General features: G+C 42.9%; 1 protein-coding gene across 1 annotated transcript in view; it reads right to left on the bottom strand.

Moving 5' to 3' along the window:
• Window positions 1-12555, bottom strand: part of LOC111156771 (nuclear receptor coactivator 2) — a 294726-nt gene extending 282171 nt beyond the window's left edge. The window contains exon 1 of the mRNA XM_022517836.1: window positions 12241-12555. The gene's annotated coding sequence lies outside the window, so the exon portion shown is untranslated. The remainder of the gene's footprint in view (window positions 1-12240) is intronic.
• Between the last annotated feature and the right edge of the window lie 6691 nt (window positions 12556-19246).

Raw genomic sequence — 19246 nt, 5'->3', positions numbered from 1 at the left:
ATATGGTCAAAGGCCAGGAAGAACAGACTAATGGGTACAAAGGCTCAAGTAAGAGTAGAAGTGGGGAAAAAAAATGGGTTTGTGATAGACCTATCTAGTAAGTGTTTGGGAATGTTATTCTGTGATGAGTGGGGACTTGTATTATTATAAAAGGGATATTTGGGGAAGATCAGTCTATTAATGACTTACAGTGCCAAAGAAGAATTTGTTAAATCAGTTGAAATAAGTTTAAAAATGAAAGCCTTTTTTTTTTTTTTTTTTTTTTAATGAAAGCCTTTAAGCTGCCTATTATACTATTTTGAAGGAGGGGGACAAAGAATGAATGAATAAATAAAAAATATACACATACATACTCTACCCTTACTAATCAATTTTTATTTTTTTAAATGTATTTTATCTTGTTATTTATTTTTTTAGAAGATTTTATTTATTTATTTGACAGAGAAAGACACAGCGAGAGAAGGAACACAGGCAGGGGGAGTGGGGGAGGGAGAAGCAGGCTTCCCACCTAGCAGCAAGCCCAATGCAGGGCTCGATCCCAGGACTCCAGGATCATGACCTGAGCCAAAGACCCACACTTAACTGACTGAGCCACCCACGCGCCCCCTTACTACTCAATTTTTAGCAAACCCATAAGAAAACACGTACAATTTCCTTTCATTCAGATAAGCCAATGCATACTGTCATTTTAAGCAATTTACTGAACAAAAAAGACCGGCAAATTTTAATGCTTGATTATTCAAAGCATTTTAGTTTAGTTTTTCCTCCTTGATATTAAACTCCAAAGAATTTATATTAAAAAATTCTAATCTGATGGGGCACCTGGGTGGCTCAGTCGGTTAAGCATCTGCCTTCAGCCCAGGTCATGATCCCAGGGTCCTGGGATCAAGTCCCTGCTCAGCGGGGAATCTGCTTCTTCCTCTCCCTCTGCCTGCAGCTCTGCCTACTTGTGCTCTCTCTCTATCAAATAAAATTAAAAAAAAAAAAATTTCTAATTTGTTTCACTGCTATTAGGAACTAATCCACGATTTATCTATCTCAACTTTCAAAAAAAAAGTTTGTATAAAAAGCCTATTCCACTTGAAATAACAAGTACTGTAAGTTAACTACTCAGTATGATCAAGTTGATAAACTAGTAGCAGGTCCTTAAAGCCGCAAGGGCATGTATCTGCTAGCCTGGATTTATTCTCTATATACCTTCACTAATTTATAGATTTCAGTCAGGCTACTCTATTGCATTGCTATTTTCCATCTGCATGGTGCTAACCTTTTTAGCCTCAATTCAACATAGCAACTCCTCTCTAGGCCTCTCCAGTTTCTTTCTTAATGCTTTTCCTTCCTCCTCTCACCCCCCATATACACTTGATCTCTTTCTCCAAGATTGTCAACAACTCTGAACAACTCTGTCAACAACTCTGAACAACTGAGGCAGGTTCAGAAAATCTACAAGGAGCCTGTGGGAGGCACCTGAATCTCAATGGGAAATTTCTCAAGAAGGGAAAGGAAAAGGGCACCCATAGCCAGAAAAACTCGATCCCTTTGGTGGGGAAGATGCTGGCTTCCCTCACTCCTCTGAGGCCAAGCCAGGTAAAGGCAAGGTGTTCAGTCTGAAAATCACAAGTCCCTGAAGGTCTTCCCTTGCCTTACCCTGTCTTTATCTGCTCTCACCTCACAGGGGTAGAAGGGCTGTGGGGCTCAGTGGTACCTGAAGGGAACAGGCCATCAGCACTGCCCAAATTATGGATCCAGATCAGAAGACATTATAATGTCAGAGCCAGGGCACCTGGGTGGCTCAGTGGGTTAAAGCCTCTGCCTTCAGCCCAGGTCATGATCCCAGGGTCCTGGGATCCAGCCCCGCGTCGGGCTCTCTGCTCAGCAGGGAGCCTGCTTCCCTTCCTCTCTCTCTGCCTGCCTCTTTGCCTACTTGTGATCTCTGTCTGTCAAATAAATAAATAAAATCTATAATGTCAGAGCCAGAGAACTCTTGGTGGGAAACCCAGATGCAAACAATTCTGCAGGTGAGCATCTGGGACCTCAATTGCCTGGGACTCACCCCATACTCTGTCTACCATAGGCTCTTCCTTCCCTCCCCACTACAGGGTCAGCTGCTGCTCCCAGTGATAGTGGGAAGGGGAGGGGGGCTCTACTAGTGAGACTTCTGACCTCCACAGGAGGCCCAGCTCACTGGCCTTACCACAGGGAAGCAAGGCCAGGCCAGAGGTATCCGGACCCAGGTCCTTCCTGCCCAAGGCTTTGCTCGAAAATCTGGGGTTCCCTTTATCTCCTCTCTTTTCTCCTTAATGCCTTTTCTCAAAGTGAAAATATTTACTACTACAATGAGATCACCAATGATTACAAGAACGCTGTTATGTGAGCATCCTTTAACCAGAAAAGGGTAATGCTCCAATTTTATTTTCTAATGTCCTTCAACGTCCAGGCATAATGTTGACTTTTGTCACTATCAAATGTCACTGTGAATATGTTCAGTTCACAGTGAATATCACATCATTTTTTGGTGTAACTGCTTAAAATCTTTCATTTATTAAAATCCTTAATTAACTATACACAATCCTGCTTAAAATAAAAAGTAGCACAGCAAAAATCAAAGAGCTTTACATGATTTCCACTTCCTTCACTAGGTTCCACTATTTATACTTACCATGTGTTTATTTAGAAAAGATTCTAGTGGTACTATAATATATTAAAATAACATTTTTAATGGAATAAATTTTTTACATCACACTTTTACAGGAGTCTTGAGGAATCAAGATACTACTACTTAAAACAGCAACAAGAACATTACATATAAACCTCAAAACAGAATTCCAGAAATTGAAAATTACAATACACTATCAGAAACTCCAAAGAGGCAGGTATGCCTAAGGCTTTAGGTATCTCGTTACAATTTCCATCCATCTTAAATTGTCTATTTCCAACTTATATCATTTGGACCACTTGAATCTAATGAACAGTTTCAAGACATCTAACACTACAAAGTTTGTAACAATATCCTTAAATAGGCAAGAAATAAAATACATAAAAACTAGGGACTGTAATACTCAGTCCTATTAGACAACAGAAGCTCAGCCCCCCAGTCTGCTGGACCACAATGTTGTCCAGCAACCGACTAACTTCTAACAACAAATCAGCCAATTACTGCACTGCGCCTGTTAAGTGATCTGTTTTCAACCTAATGGCTTACTTAACAAATAGCTAGCTTCTTCCCTAAGTGCTGTTAGCAAAGCCAGTGTGTTTGGTAAAGAAGGAAACCATAGATCACGATCATACATGAAATACCTAATGATAGTAACAGACTTCCTCCAGAATCTTGACTGTGTTCCCTTCACTACCAGCCATCTTCCATCCTTTAGGAAAAAAAAAAAAAATTGAGAAAGCCAAGGAAGAAGGAGAAAAGTAGGCAGAGGAGAAGAGTCTACAAGGATTTATACACAAAGTGAAGCAGTCCTAAGCCGTGCCACTATTTACCAGCCCATCCTCACTTCAAAGGACTGCGCGCACAGAAGCTGAGTCTGGGTGCACAGCACACCCAATGGGATCCCCACCAAAGGCTGCAGGCACAAGGTGACGGGGACAGGACAGCACAATCCCCTCAAACACCCACGAGCCCCTACTGCCAGTCTCCGTAACTATGAAAACCACCTTCTGTAACTTCAGGAAACGCTATCAATGTTCACAGAAATTCGTACTCTGGACGTTCAGATTTTTAGCAAGAGATTTCCATATTCCTTATTAAGGAATCTAAAATTATATGTGAAAGAATTCACCTATGTTCCAACAATAACCAGAGGTGATTACCTGATAAACACACTTATGAATAATTCTAGTTTTAAAATACATACAGGCACATTAAAAAACGTATTTTTAGTTTGTCTTAAATAATCTCTATACCCAACATGGGGCTCGAACTCATGACCCCAAGATCGAGTCACATGCTCTAGCGACTGAGCCAGCCAGATGCCCCTGAAAGTTTGTTATCCATGTAGCAATCTAAATTTCCCCTTTAGTTTGACTCTAGAAATGACTCAAGTAACAACCTAAATTCCTCTAAGATATGCAACTCCCATTTTTTAATTTACATTTTGACAATAACTGAAAGCTTTTCACCAGTAAGCACATTAACAATAAATTAGAAATTCTAAGATAAGTTAATATTAAATATTCTCACAAATGCAACTGTACCACCAAAGGCAAGGGAAGTCACTTCATGTCTGATTAATAAGCTGATTTCATAAGCAGAAATAATCTGCTAGAAAAGACAATCATCATTTAGACGGCAACTTCAATGGGCAGAGGTCAGTCGGCAACAACAGGAACTTCCAGAACTCACTCACACTCCGTAAGCTGAGCCTTGGAATATGTGGGATCACATTTCACATGGACACACTAAATGAGTAACAGAGAATACCAGGCATTATATTTTCACCTATGACAACAGGTCTTCAGTCCCCGGGGGCTGGAAGCAGTGTGTGCCGCTCCCCACACGTGCACAGGTGAAAGAGTTCCCTGAAAGCTGTCCTCACTCCTTGCAAACAATTGAGCAGGCAGAAGAATTCCACAAATAGCAGAGCACAAGTCAGATGACTGCATACATTATCAGCCTTCTTTTAAGACTCCAGTATCTCAACACCAAGTCATCCACGCCACAGAGATTGCACAAAATCTGTAAAACATGCATCACACAATCACCACCTAACAGTTAAACATACTAGAATTAAATATATTGTAAAGAAATAAGAAGCCAAATACCTGTATCAGTGTTTTGTTCTTTCTAAAACCTATACTGCACAGAGTGCTCTCGCTCTATTTTCTTCCTAGTCCCCACACCCAAGTTTTCTTGAGCTTATTTTCCTAGCTTTTTTTATGGTGAGAAATAGGCAACCTGGATGGACTTTCTCAAAATATACTCCTACCCCCTTCCACTTCCCTAGGGGAGAATTACTCATCTGTGTCACCTCGACAAAGTACTCCAAAAGACACCACCACATTATGCTGAAAGAAGTGTAGCCCACCAGCTAACAGAACACCCATTAGGGGGACAGAGCTGAGGGGCAGTGGTTTGCTTGGGTTCAAATTCTTCTCCAGTAGTCTGGCTATGTGACCCTTGGCAAGATACTTGACAGTTCTGTGCCTCCACTTCATGAACCAGGTAATAGGAATGCTAATAAGCACGCCCACCTCACTGTGTTACAGCGAGAAACACGCACAGTATACAGTAAGGGCACCTGAACCCTGCACGGGTTTTTAGTAAACACTCAATAAACGTTACCTGTTTTTACTCCATCTATTACAGTTCTTATTTTTTTTAAATTAAAAAACAAGAATCCTGCAATTTAAGAATCGTAAAACACTGGGCTGGTGACTAAAAAGCCAGAAACTGTCTGTAGATCTTAAGTGACACCTGGCCAGGTACAGGCCTGCCTGGATGCAAGGCTTTGCTGGACACCTACTGGCATGATCTGCAGGACTGGAACCACTCAAATCTATCCATCCCTTTCATGGACTAAACGCCTCCACTGACCGCCTTATAAAAAGGCCTGCAAACGTGTTCTTTATCAGATTCCTAAAAGGAAGACATTCTCGGACTCACCATTCCCTCTCATCCTTATGATTTGTTTCCTTGCCCTTGCTGGTCAAGGGTAATCCGCCCCCCACCCCCCCCACCCCCGCCCCGGGAAGTTTTGCTCATAGGCACAAGGACTTAATCTCCCTTAAGCTTCATCTTCTGAAAAATGATGTAACCTCTATTTTACAGGGCTGTGGAAAAAAAAGAAAGAATGAAACACACCTCAAAAAGCCCCTAACAGGTTGTGGGCTCTCAGGGTGAGCTGCTATTATCATTTACACTGCATTGTCGTTACTCTCCCACTACAGACATTTCTGTCAAGAGCAAGAATGAGTTAAATCTAGAAAACTCATAATCATAGAAGAACACCTGTGTAAGGCTGCACATGGGAGTTTTCCATCCTTTAGAAACTGAGGGTGTGAAGGCCCAGAATATGTAGCTTTAGAGCAACAAGGCACACTCTCTCCGCAGAACTGGGAGGTCCCTGACTAGCTGCCCTAATACCTTCCACCAACTAAAGACTGCCATGCTGACCACACACTACATGACTCCAGACAGTATAAAACAACACTAATTATAATATTATACCTCCATTAAAGGAAAATTATTTGATTGTAAGCTACTCAGCTAAGGAGACATTTAACAACTTACTATAAACAATCCTATTTTGGGGGGGGGTCAAACCCAAATCAAACTTTTTTGATAATATATAATTAAAATTACACACACCAAAAAAACAGATTAGTATCCAAGCAAATTGAAAATTAAGGTGAACATGTACCTTTCCAACTTCTCTGTGCTCCCCACTGTGAAAAAAATCACCCACTCTGTGTTCCCTCTTAAGTCACAGGATTCGTAATAGATGGTTTCAGCTATCAATGTAAACCGCCAAATGCTGGGATACTCAAATACTCATCAAATAAATAATGAACAAATGAATGAAACAATGGTTAAATGAGGCAAGAATGCAAAGACAAGATCTAAAAGGCCCAATGCGGGATTTAAGTTACTCATCAGGAACCCTTAACAGTTCATAATTAGCTGCCTATAAGGCATAAATTCTACCAGATTTAACCTGCCAGGTATTTATCAACTGATACGTAAAATTAAAAATTGTTTTTTCTTTCAGAACCTTTAACAAGTTGCCAATAACTTCTACCTATAAGCAGTTCTCCTCTCTTTCTTAAAGTTAAGATTCTACATCTTAACCCTCAAAAGCAGCTAAATAAAACAGCCTCATAGATTCCCTGCTTACTTAATTCTCCTCTAAAAATTTCCAACTAGGGAACCAACTGAAAATTGTCCTGGAATCAATTTTTCCACAATTGCATTATGTCATCATAGCCACTAGAAGCCAGAAATGTGGTTACTGATGAACATTTCATAGGGCAGACATAAAATCTTTGCCCTAAAAGCCAAGAGCATTGTGATCTACCTACAGACCATCTAGCCCTTTCATTTCAATTAATATCAAATACAAGTTTATCTTTAAGATTTCCAGTCCTTTTCATAACCAGTTTTGCCTCAGTTTTACAACAGCCAGAAAAACTAAACCAGCTTCTAAAATATTCACAGAAGTCACAATCTCACCTCTATTTAGAAATTAGTACCTAGAATCCATAAAGTACCTAGAATCCATAAAAAGTTTCTTTATGCTGTCTGAATTGAGGGTCTATGACCTAAAACTGTATTTTATAGCTTTTCCAGACATTACTTTTAATAGACTCTAAGGAGTAACATGACATAACATTCCTTCTACAGTTTGCAATTCATAAACCCTTCTACAACTCTTTAAACAAAAAAGGAAACAAACACATAAATGCTAAGAATTTTTTTTTTGTTTAGAAAGCAAGTCATAGAGGTAAAATGAGCTCCAGGTATGAAAGTATAAGAAAAGGTTTTGTTCTCTTTTCCTTTGCCTTTCATCACTGGTATGTAAATAGAGTATGATTATTTCATTAGGGGAAAAGATACTAATTTCCACCAATTTTAAGATTTACTGCAGTAAAAGACCAATACCTTAAAAGCAATAATTTATTTTCTTTCTCCCTCCTATTCTCCTAAAATTGAGAGCATGTAATAACAAAAATCCCAAACAAAACTATAAACACAGAATATTGAAAAGCCAGTAATTTTTAAACAGCAGTTCTGTCATAAAAATAGCTAAGCATTAATTAGGCTTTTAAATATAATTTCAACCATGACATAATAATGATCAAAACATCAAATAAGAACACACTGTGCAGGGGCACCTGGGTGGCTCAGTGGGTTGAGGCCTCTACCTTCGGCTTAGGTCATGATCCCAGGGTCCTAGGATCGAGCCCCGCATCGGGCTCTCTGCTCCGCGGGGAGCCTGCTTCCCCTTCTCTCTCTGCCTGCCTCTCTGCCTACTTGTGATCTATCAAATAAATAAATAAAATCTATAAAAAAAAAAAAAAAGAACACACTGTGCATTTCAGAAAACTGAACTTCTAGAAAAATTGTTTAAAGAGACTTCTTTTTTGCTACCTAATATCCTACAATTGCATAAAAGAATCACTTTTAAAACCAATACAACAGGGGCACCTGGGTGGCTCAGTGGGTTAAAGCCTCTGCCTTCGGCTCAGGTCATGATCCCAGGGTCCTGGGATCGAGCCCCATATCGGGCTCTCTGCTCAGAGGGGAACCTGCTTCTCCCTCTCTCTCTGCCTGCCTCTCTGCCTACTTGTGATCTCTGTCAAATAAATAAATAAAATCTTAAAAAAAAAAAATACAACACAAACATTTTTTTCTAAGAAATTCAGCTGTCAACTTAAGGGTCACATTTAAACCTGATGTGATTTGAAACAGCTAAGGTACTGAATCCTTAAATATAGGATGTGTAATGAAAGCACTGCCCACAGGTCCTCAATTGTGAGGCTTAGAAAGCTTTAATAAGATACAGCTATAGATAAAGCCAACCAAGGAGCATTACCCCTTTATGCACTCATACCACAGCCCAAGTCCCCTTACATTTTACATTTCCAGTGAAATGTTCCTCTAATGGTGAATGAAAGTCATATAAATTATATTTAGCCAATAAAAGGTTAAAATCAGAGCCAAACTATCTAAAAAACATTAAATTCATAATTGGTGAGCTTTTTTCTACCCTGTTTCTGTAACCTGACATCTAAAAATCAAAGAACTCCTCTATTAAGACTGAAATCCCCAGGAGGAAGAAGGCTCAGATCTAGACTGAGAGCACACAATGGAATCACAGCGACGATGCACATCTTTTTCTAGATGTCTCCATATGCTTGAGAGGGTTTTTGTTTTGTTTGTTTGTTTTTTTCCCTTTAACCAGGCTTTAGAGGACTTACTACTCTCTGCCACCAAGAATCTGAGAACATTTTCAAGGACTATTGTAGAAAATAAAGTAAAATAATGTGTTGCTCTTATACATACAAAAAAGAGAGAAGGGCACATGTCAGAGTGACCATCAGTAACTAACTAATGATGGGGGATTTTCAATGTTGTCAAATTTTGAATGTTGTTTATGATATTCCCCACTTCTGGCAGCTAAATGTTTTATCCCCACAGTTTTTGTTATTTTATCACTAAAATAACACCCAAAGGGCTACAGCAAAATGCAATTAATTCTTGTCTATGTAAACACTCAAAATTATACTGAATTAAGAATTCACATTATAAATTTGAGAATGGTGTATTGCAACAGAACACATAGAGTGTGGTAAATACTGTTTCCTAAAACTACAGTTCCTCAATTCCTTCTTATAGTAACCAAATATTAATAAAATCTTGAGAAAGCAGTAGATATGATAAATACCACACACGTAAGATTACCCCCACACACACCAAAAAAAAAAAAAAAAAAAGCCTCTCAAGATCAGTTCAATTCAAGGGATACTTAACACGAAATGAATGAATTCATTCTGTTTAACATGATTCATTCTTTGAACTCCCAAAGATTTTACAAATTCCAGTTGGGAAAAGGATCCTTGCTGCTGTCAGTGTGCACTAAACCTCACCAACAAAGAACAGGAGCACACATACACACACATAAAAAAGCACTGTAGCAGCTGGTGCCTTTTTTAAAGACAGCTTATTCCTAAAGAGCAACCTGTGCTCTTTATTGAGAACCAAAGACCTATTCTCCCTATTCTTAAAAGTCAGGAGTTAATAAAGTCACTGGACTGAACCCAACAACCAGCATAAAACAACCAAAAATGTCTCCTAACCCTGCAGAAACCAGAAAAGCACACACACACTGTACAATTCAGTAGTGTGTTTAAGAACAAAACTAATTTATTTTTTTAAGAATCTTTTGTGTGGGAGGAATCCAGCAAACTACACTTTAGACTTTTTTCTGTAGACAAATATACTTTGACTAGCTTTGCTTCTTAAATACCAACGCTTTATGTTTCAAACACTGATGCTTTGGTTCCTAACTTCACTTTGTTTACTCAGGAAAAAGAAAAAACAAAACAAACAAAACGCATACCATAAATGACAACTTTTTTTTTTTTAATGTCATCCCAAATGCCTAACTTCCAAGCGCACTTTGGGAGCTGGCGGTCTAACTAAACAAGGAACCAGTGAAGCCATGACAAACAATGATGCTTTACACTCCCAATAATCAATTGACGTAAGGCTATCCAGATGCCTTCATTTTCAGAGTACCCTTGCAAATTTCACTGTTCCCACCCTGGAGGAGCTAAGTGAAACTGAGGTAGGGGTAAACTGCTAACTCCGATGATCCTCTGCACGTAAACCCGCCGCTGAGGTCCAGAACACGATCACTACAATATATATGCCATTTTAGAAACGGGCCTCGGAGAGTTACTGCCACATACTAAGTGGCTTTAGACTTCGTCGTGTCTAAGACGACGTCTCTAGTGGTACCAAGAAAAATACAGTATCTCGCGTAAACTACGTGGCCCCCCGGGTCAGAGACCCTATAAGTGACACTACCGCACAAACCAAGGAACGGGTGACTAGGGATGGACAAGACTGGCTAGCTCAGCGTCTCCATGACTCCCCCGCCCCGCGTGCAACTCTTCTCTAACTGGTCGGGAAGCAACCCCGCCCCCTTCCTTCCTCCGGTCCCTACGATTGGCTTACCGACACCCGGCAGGTCAGCTCCCCGCCTTCGATTGGCTCATTGCCCCATCAGTTACACGCAGCGAGATTCGGGTCGGTGGGAGGGGAAGGCGTTGGAGGAGGTGGAGTGGGAGTGGGATTAGAGGACGAGGTGGCAGAGGAGGTGTTCAGGTTTGGTCCCCGGTTTGGGAAAGTTTCCCCTACCAGTGACAGATACAGAAGGCGTAAGGCCCGGTCCAGCTCTGGGCCAGTGCAAGGGGCTCGGGTCCCCGATTCCCGCCCCTCGGTCCCGCAGGCCCCGGAAACCACCAGAGGGAGGGGGAAAAGGGAGGAACCATCTAACCAGGGACCGACCCACCCCCGATCTCGGAAGAGGCGCCTCCGGGACTCCCCGGAGGGGCGAGGGGCGGGGGACGGGGAGGTCCAGCACGCCGCGACGACCCTGGCCCCCTCTCTCAGCAGCCCCCAGAGGCACGAGGGAGAAGTGTCCCCGGGCCCGGGGCGTGACCGTCGCGAGTCAGCCGGGAGGGCCCCTCCCGCTTCCCGCCTGGGGCCCTGAGGGCCTGTCCCTTCAGGGGCGGGGAAAAGGGGGAGAGAAAAGGGGGCGCTGGCGAGCCAACCCGGAACCTCCCGGACCGCCTCCCGCCCCCAGCCCCGGCCCCAGCGCGCCTCCTGCACACATGCCCGCACCCAGAAAGTTAAGTCAGGGGCGAGCCCAGCTCGGCGCCGCCGCGGTCCGGCCCCCCGGCTCCCCGCCCCCACCGCCGCCCGGCCTGCTCGGCCGGAGCGCGCCGCCCGCCCCGCCCGCCGCAGCTCTTTCCCGTCCGCCTGCGGCGCGCGGCGCCCCTCGCCCCCCGCCCCCGGAGCTGACACGGGCCCGGCCCGGCTGCCGGGCCGCCGATCCCCTCCTCCCGGCGTCTCAGCCCGCCCGCCGCCCCTGACATCGCGCTTCACCTTCACACACCCCCGAGCACTTCCCGAGTCCTGCCTCCCCTCGCCCGACTCCCACCCTCCGCTGCAGTCGCTCCGCGTTTCCATTAAAGAATGCACCTTCTTAGGATTCACCTTCCCGTCTCAGCCTCTCTGCCCCCGAGGGGACAGGAGCCTCGCTGCTCGCCGACCCCGCACCGGGCGGGCTGGCGGGCGCCTTGCTGCTCAGGCGGGGGCCGCGCCCGCGCCCCCGGCCTCCCCGCCGCGCCTCGGCTCTCACCTCTCGCCGGCGCCGCGGGCTGCAGCCTCCGCCCGCCTCGCGCTCCGGGACTCGTCTCCAGAGCTCTCGGAAAGCGCTGGAGCGCCTCCTTTCTCTCCCAGGGACTCCGCGTCTCCGCGCCGCTTCCCGCCCTCCCCACCCCCCAAGCCACAACTCCCCAGCTTCGCGGCGCCTCCGGGATGCAACTCCCGTTTTCCGCGCACTCCGGCAGCGCTCCCCGCACACAAAAACAGCCCTCTCCACGGCGCACGGCTCCGCCGGGCTCGGCGCAGGAAGGGCAGTCGCGGCCGGGGGTGGGGACGCGGCGCCCCCCGCCCGCCGCCAGCCTCCTGCCCGCCCTCGCGGCCCCCAGGGAAGGCGCGGTTACCGGCTCGGGTCGGTCACGCCGTCAGGTGCCGGCTGCCGTCGGCGCTGACCTTCGCCGCCGAAGCTGTGGCTGAGGCTGCGGCCGCCATGTTCCCGTGTTAATAACTGCTGCCTGGTTGTTTATTTCAATGGAGATCCTCCCCCAACTCCCTCCTCCTCCTCCTCCGCGTCTCCGCACTTGCGGAGAGAGACACAGACCGCGCGAGCTAGCGAGCAGGGGAGGGGGCTCGGGAGCCAGGCCGTCCCTCCCTCCGCCTCCCTGGCCGTGGCCGCCGCCAAGTCCTGTCACTGGGGAAAGGACGGGGCGGAAACTTGCCTCCCGCGCCCCCGGGGAGGGGGCAAAGGTGGACGGAGGGTTCTTCGGGGAGCAGACCCTGGCCGCGGGGTCCGCAGCATCTCCGTCGGCAGCGTCCTCTGAGAAGGCGACCCGGGGAGAGGTGAAGAGTGAGGGGGGAGACGGGAAAGGGGACAAAATGGGTGACTGTGGCAAAGGGAGGGTGACCTATGGGTGACTGCAAGTGAAGGGAGAGTAAACAGATGACTCCATGGGAGGGCAAAGGGCAGTGCCAAAAAAGAAAGCGAGAGGATGGGACTGGCCGGGGCTGCAGAGTGAAGGCAGTGGGTTCCTGGGGCTGCAGACGGCGGGGAAGATGCCCCGGACGAAGATCCGTGAAAGCCAAGTGCCAGGTTCGCCCGGGGAAGAGCCTCCCGCCGGCGCTCGGACCGGGCCCCTCCGCCAGCAGCCTGCATCCCTAGGGCGCACCTCACACACCCCGCGTCTCCTGCTGCGTTCTAGAGGTACCCCCTCGTCCATCAGGTCTCCTTCCGCTTGTACGAGGATAGGCTTCTCCTGTTGCAGCCCTAACTCCCGAAGGGATGGAGGGGGCGCGGCTGCGGGAGGCTAGGTGCAAGGGGTGCCACCCAGCAATCGCCTGATAAAGCAAAAGTGCCCACAGTGTGTAAAACCTAACGTGGCTGAGCATTCTCGTCCCGACATGAATCACAAAAGTTTTTTATTGGAAAGTCCACTTCCTAGACGTCAGAAAGTGATGTTGGGGTGGAGGATGTGCAGGAAAGTTGCACCAAAAATTCGAGGAGAATTCTCACTTGACTATTACTGAGATCAGTTTCATGCTTTGGGAAAGCAGGCTCTTCCCCACTTGAATATAGTTGGAAAAAATGAACAACATTTGCATAACAAATTTCCTTCTAGTCTTATGAGAAAGGTCACTTGCCATAGACATAATTATAGTATTTATTGAACACTTACTATGTGCCTGGCACTGTCCTGAGCAATTTGTATACGCTATTGATTTTGATCCTCAAGACTTATAAGGTAATTACCGTTTTTACCTTTCACTAAAAAATTTAAACTTAAAGAAATAACGTAATTTGCCTGTAGAAACAGCCAGGAAGCTGGAGAGGATTTGAGCCCAGTCCTGGCGGGCTCCAAAGCCCACACTTTTAATATCTTCAACCTCAAATTTGTGGGAATACCACCAATTTTATTTTGGGAAAGAAAATGTGTGGGGAGTGTGTGTGTGTGTGTGTGTGTGTGTGTGTGTGCGCGTGTGTAACTATGGATGGAAAATGGAAGGCTATTACAACAAATTGTTAGCACTGGGGAGTATAATAAGTGGGTGTGTAATGGGGTACTTCCACTTTTATTTTGTACATTTAACTTCAGTTTAAAATGTTTGCATTGACTGTGTATTAATTTAGTAAATTTTAAAAGATTATTTTAATTAGCTGGCATAACAATTATATTCTCTGAAAACCCACAGCTCTGCAAAAACCTGGGAGAAGAAACAGGAAATGGAGGGTTTTAAAGGACTGTCTTCGTTAACCAAATACTAGTCCGTAGTATTCCTACAATGAGGAAGTAGTCACCTGAGGTCTGTCACATTGCTGGACTCAGATTTTCTTTCCTGTCCTCACCCCTAACGCTGAGTTGTTAACAGATTCTCTTTCTTGCTTTCTTTTTGGCAGAAGTTCTGAGTCCATCAGTCCTCTGCAACAGTATATTTCACACTGTCAAAAACCACCCATGATATCTGTGCAAATAAATGACTCCCCATTGCATTTCCATATTTCTCAATAAAACTTACTACGTGCTCAAGATACACGACTGTTTCTACCAAAATAAAACAAACACATCTGACAGCATAGCATAGTAAGTTCCATGTTCAGCTGCTACTCAATTGCCTGGAACCTGGAGGAATCCTGTAACTTCTGCTCTCTGGTCTCGGGGCTCCTTTGGCACTTCATGCTGCTGTTCCAGTAACACTGTGTTGTACTGGAGCTGTGTATATATTAGCCTCTCTCTTTCACTAGATTGTAAGCTACTCAGGGCTCTCAACCATGTCTTGTTCTAATTTGTATTATACTCCTAACAAGGTCTCATATGCTTTTTTGTTTGTTTGTTTAACTGAATCTGTAAAACATAAACAGTAGTATAGTATCTCATTCAATCTCCATGTCCCCTTCCCCCATCTCGCCCTCCAGTGCTTTGTTCTTAATATCTGTTTATAAAAAATGTTCTCAGTATTTTGATAGAACTAGATTTCTGTGAGACCTCAGAATAATTGTTATAAAAATCAGCCTTTAGTGAATTATCACTGAATAGCCAGAATAATTGTTACAAAAACTAGCTATTAGTGAATTATCACTGTGATAATGTAACATGGAAAGGAAGAGAAGGCAGTAAATAAAGAAATTGACTTAGGGATGTAAAGGAAAAAAAAGATATAGGAACTAGGTATATTACCAACAGAGGACAACCCAATAAGGGAAAAAAAATGTGGGTAGAAATCATAAAGGGGAAGGAAATTATTGAAATTTAGTGGAAGCAGAAACTTGAGAGACCATGGATGGATGAGGCAAGCAGACAAACCAAAAAAAAAAAGCCAAATTATAAATGCAATATAAAATAGCAAAGAAAAATGATAATTTATATATTTAACAATATACCTAAGAAAAATTAGAACAATGTGAATGCAAATACTATAGGGCAAGAAAATTTATTTTTTTAAGATTTTATTAATTTATTTGAGAGAGAGAAAGAGCACAGAGGGAGAGTGAGAGGGAGAAGCAAGTTCCCTGGCAGAGCAGAGACCCCAAAATGGCGTTCAATACCAGGCCCCAGAGGTCATGACCTGAGTCGAAGGCAGACACTTAACTGACTGAACTGCTTAACTGACTGAACCACCCAGGGGCTCCAGGGCAAGAAATTTCTATTTTGACTGTCTTTCTTCCCCATTCAATTTCAAGCTACTCACTGTCTTCATAGTTAAACTACATAAAAATAGAAGGTTCAATACCATTTTTGTATTATTACTACTACAATCGTGCATCATGATATGAAAGGGAACACGGTATGGTAAATACATAGAAGATAGGCAAATAAACATATAAATTGCACTTTGCTACTTACTGTGTGACCTTAGACAAGTCACTAAATATCTGTTTCTTATCTGTACAATTGTTGCAAGACTCAAAATGATGTGAATTAATGTACTTTAACTATGGAGCTCTTTATAAAGACATAAAGGAATATTATTTTGTTGACTAAATCCATGCATCGCACACTTACCTCTGTTTTGGTGCACTCTCCTTTCAAATTGCAAAAGCAAAAATCTATAGTTCATTTTATTTAAAAAAGGGTTTTTTTAATTAAAAAAAATTATCACCTGGGGCTCCTGGGTGGCTCAGTGGATTAAGCCTCTGCCTTCGGCTCAGGTCACGATCTCAGGAATCAAGTCCCACATCAGGCTCTCTGCTCAGCAGGGAGCCTGCTTCCCCCTCTCTCTCTGCCTTCCTCTCTGCCTACTTGTGATCTCTCTCTCTGTCAAATAAATAAATAAAATCTTTAAAAAAAAAGTTATCAGAGGGCGAATCAGTTAAAACATTTAACAATATGATTATTGAATAAAACAACTATTTGCCCAACTATTTCATTCTTATTATTTGCTCTTTCCAAATCCTTTAAATATTATAGCTACTATAAATGTGTCTAATATAGATCAAGCATATTACATATATTTTTTCCTTTTTTCTAAAGATTTTATTTATTTGAGAGAGAAGAGCACGAGTAGGGGGAGGGGCAGAGGGAGGTACAGAGGGTGGGGCAGAGGGAGAAGTAGACTCCCTACTGAGCAGGGAGCCCAATGTGGGCTGGATCCCAGTACCCTTGGATCATGACCTGAGCCAAAGGCAGACGCTTTACCGATTGAGCCAACCAAGCACCCCTATTTCTAGTCAAAGTAGGCATTATATGTATTATTATTCCTGTTTTACATGTGAGAAAATTGAGATTCAGAGATATTAATTTATGCAAGATCATGGAGCTGATTTTGCAGCATGGCTAACAGGCTGTGCTAAGATTTTATTCTACTTAACTGCATATCTTTACTACCTTAGAACACACATCGTTTTCACCTTTATTTCCTCAGTACCTATAACAATTTCTAGAACATAATACAGGCTCATTAAAATTATAAACTTCTTATCAAAAATGCCACTAGGGGGGCGCCTGGGTGGCTCAGTGGGTTAAGCCCCTGCCTTCGGCTCAGGTCATGATCTCAGGATCCTGGGATCGAGCCCCGCATCAGGCTCTCTGCTCAGCAGGGAGCCTGCTTCCTCCTCTCTCTCTGTCTGCCTCTCTGCCTGCTTGTGATCTCTCTCTCTGTCAGATAAATAAATAAAATCTTAAAAAAAAAAAAAAATGCCACTAGGAAGAGAAAAAGCAGTCCACAGATTAGGAGGACATATTTGCAGCACACCTATCAGGCAAAATAACTGTATCCAAAATAAGTAAAGAACACCTCTGAATTAATAATAAACACTCCAGTAACAAATGGAGCAAAGCCTTGAAAGGGCACTTTACAAAAGCATGTGAATGGTCAATAAACATATGAAAAGATGCTCAAAGTCCTTAGTCATCAGGGAACTAAAGTTAAAACAAGAGATACCACTTACTCCCTAGAATGACTAAAATTATAAAGTACAACAATTTCTAATATTGGTAAGAATGTGGAACAATTGGAACTCTCTTTCAGACTTTCTGTACTTTGGCAGGACTATACAACCACTTTGGAAAACAGTGTGGCACGTCCTTTTAAAGTTAGCATACACTTAACCATATGACCCAACAGCTCTCTCTTAAGTATTTACCTAAGGGAATATTGATCTGGGTGATGGTTACATTTTAACAATGGTTGTCAGAACTATTGAGTTGTACGGTTACAATTTGTTCATTTAGCAGTCTGTAAATTATGCCTAAACAAAATACCACTGGCATCTAAAGAAATGGAGTAAGAGAATTTCCCCAATATAATGAAGTACATGTATAAAAAGCCAATGACAAGTGTCAAACTCAATGGTGAAACATCTACAGCCTCTCCTTCAGATTGGGAAAGAGAACTGGGGACAGAATGTCCACTATTTCTATATTCAGTATTTTACATGTTGTTCTAGCCAATGTGATAAAGAAAAAAGTATAACTATTGTTAAGGAAGAAGTAAAACTGTCATTATTTGCAAATCGCTTGAACATTTATGTAGAAAATAAAAAGAATCAACAAACTATTAAAATTAAATTTAATATCTCTGGAATGGAAGGTCAATATACAAAATTCAATTGTATTCCTATATATTAAAAAAAAATTAGAAAATGAAAACTTGAAATGTAAATTGAAAAGTTGTTTGGCAATGTCCATTAATGCTGAGCATGTCTGCTTTATGACCCAGTAATTCCACTCCTAATTATATATCCAATAGAGTTCCTCAACAAAAGAATGAGAAAATTACAGTGTTTTTGCTCAGTGGAATACTATATTGAAGTGAAAATGAACAATGACATAGGTGTATTATATATAAAAATAATCTTGAGTGAAATGTACCAGCTATGAAAGAACAGCCCTGTATGATGTTATTTACAAAAGGTCAAAGACAGACAAAACTAATCTATAGGGGCAAACACCAAGGCAGTTGTCACCACCTTCTTGGGGGTGGGGGGGTAGGTGTCACCTAGGAAAGCACATGTGGGAGATTCGGGGATGCTGAGAATATCCTACTTCTAATCTGAGTGGAGATGACACAAGTATGTTCTTTCATGAAACATTTTGTGTACAACTCATTCAAGATATGGGCATGTGGGGGCGCCTGGGTGGCTCAGTGGGTTAAGCTTCTGCCTTCAGCTCAGGTCATGGTCTCTGGGTCCTGGGATCAGGCCCCGAATCTCGGGCTCTCTGCTCAGCGGGGAACCTGCTTCCCCCACTCTCTCTGCCTGCCTCTCTGCCTACTTGTGATCTCTCTCTGTCAAATAAATAAATAAAACCTTAAAAAAAAAAAAAAGATATGGGCATGTGTACCTATGTATATTACACTTCAATTTTACAAGTATTATTGGTGCATTTACTGATGTCTCCCTAACTAGACTGCATGCTCCTTGATGGCAGGGATCACATTTTTAGATTTCTTAATATCCTTCACAGGTTTTAGCACAGAGACTTCCTAAAATACTACTTTACATGATGTAAGTAGATACAGGAGCCAGTAAAGCTTATTTGGTTTAGGGTAAGTACAAAAGGTAAAGTAAAGAAAAAAAAAAAAAAAACAAAGAATAAAGTAAAACAACATACATACAAATATAATCAATTTATGAAGTACTGACATTTTTCCTATAATTTTCCTCCCTTTTGTGTTTATCTGGAATAACTCCAAAGTAAAGTTAACTACTAAAAATGGAATCTAATAAATTAAGTGCAATATGAGAATCACAACTCGTGTGCTCGGGTGAGTAAGAACTGGTGTGTCGATCTACCAGATGTTGACCTTAACTCACTTAATGTAAAAGTCCGTGCAGGTAGGCTGATGAGGATCATGGAATAGAGAAGCATGTTCTAGACTAGCATCTGAACCCATAACCAGTAGGTCCTGCACATCTTGTTGGTTGATTGGTGCCATCTTTTTATTATGGCGAAATATTTATAACATAAAAATTGCCAA

This window comes from Enhydra lutris, unplaced genomic scaffold (assembly GCF_002288905.1).
Source record: "Enhydra lutris kenyoni isolate GAN:26980312 unplaced genomic scaffold, ASM228890v2 scaffoldscaffold49, whole genome shotgun sequence".
In the NCBI taxonomy this organism is placed as follows: Eukaryota; Metazoa; Chordata; class Mammalia; order Carnivora; family Mustelidae; genus Enhydra; species Enhydra lutris.
The sequence above is the reverse complement of the archived record's forward strand: the minus strand, read 5'-3'. Positions and strand labels throughout refer to the sequence as shown.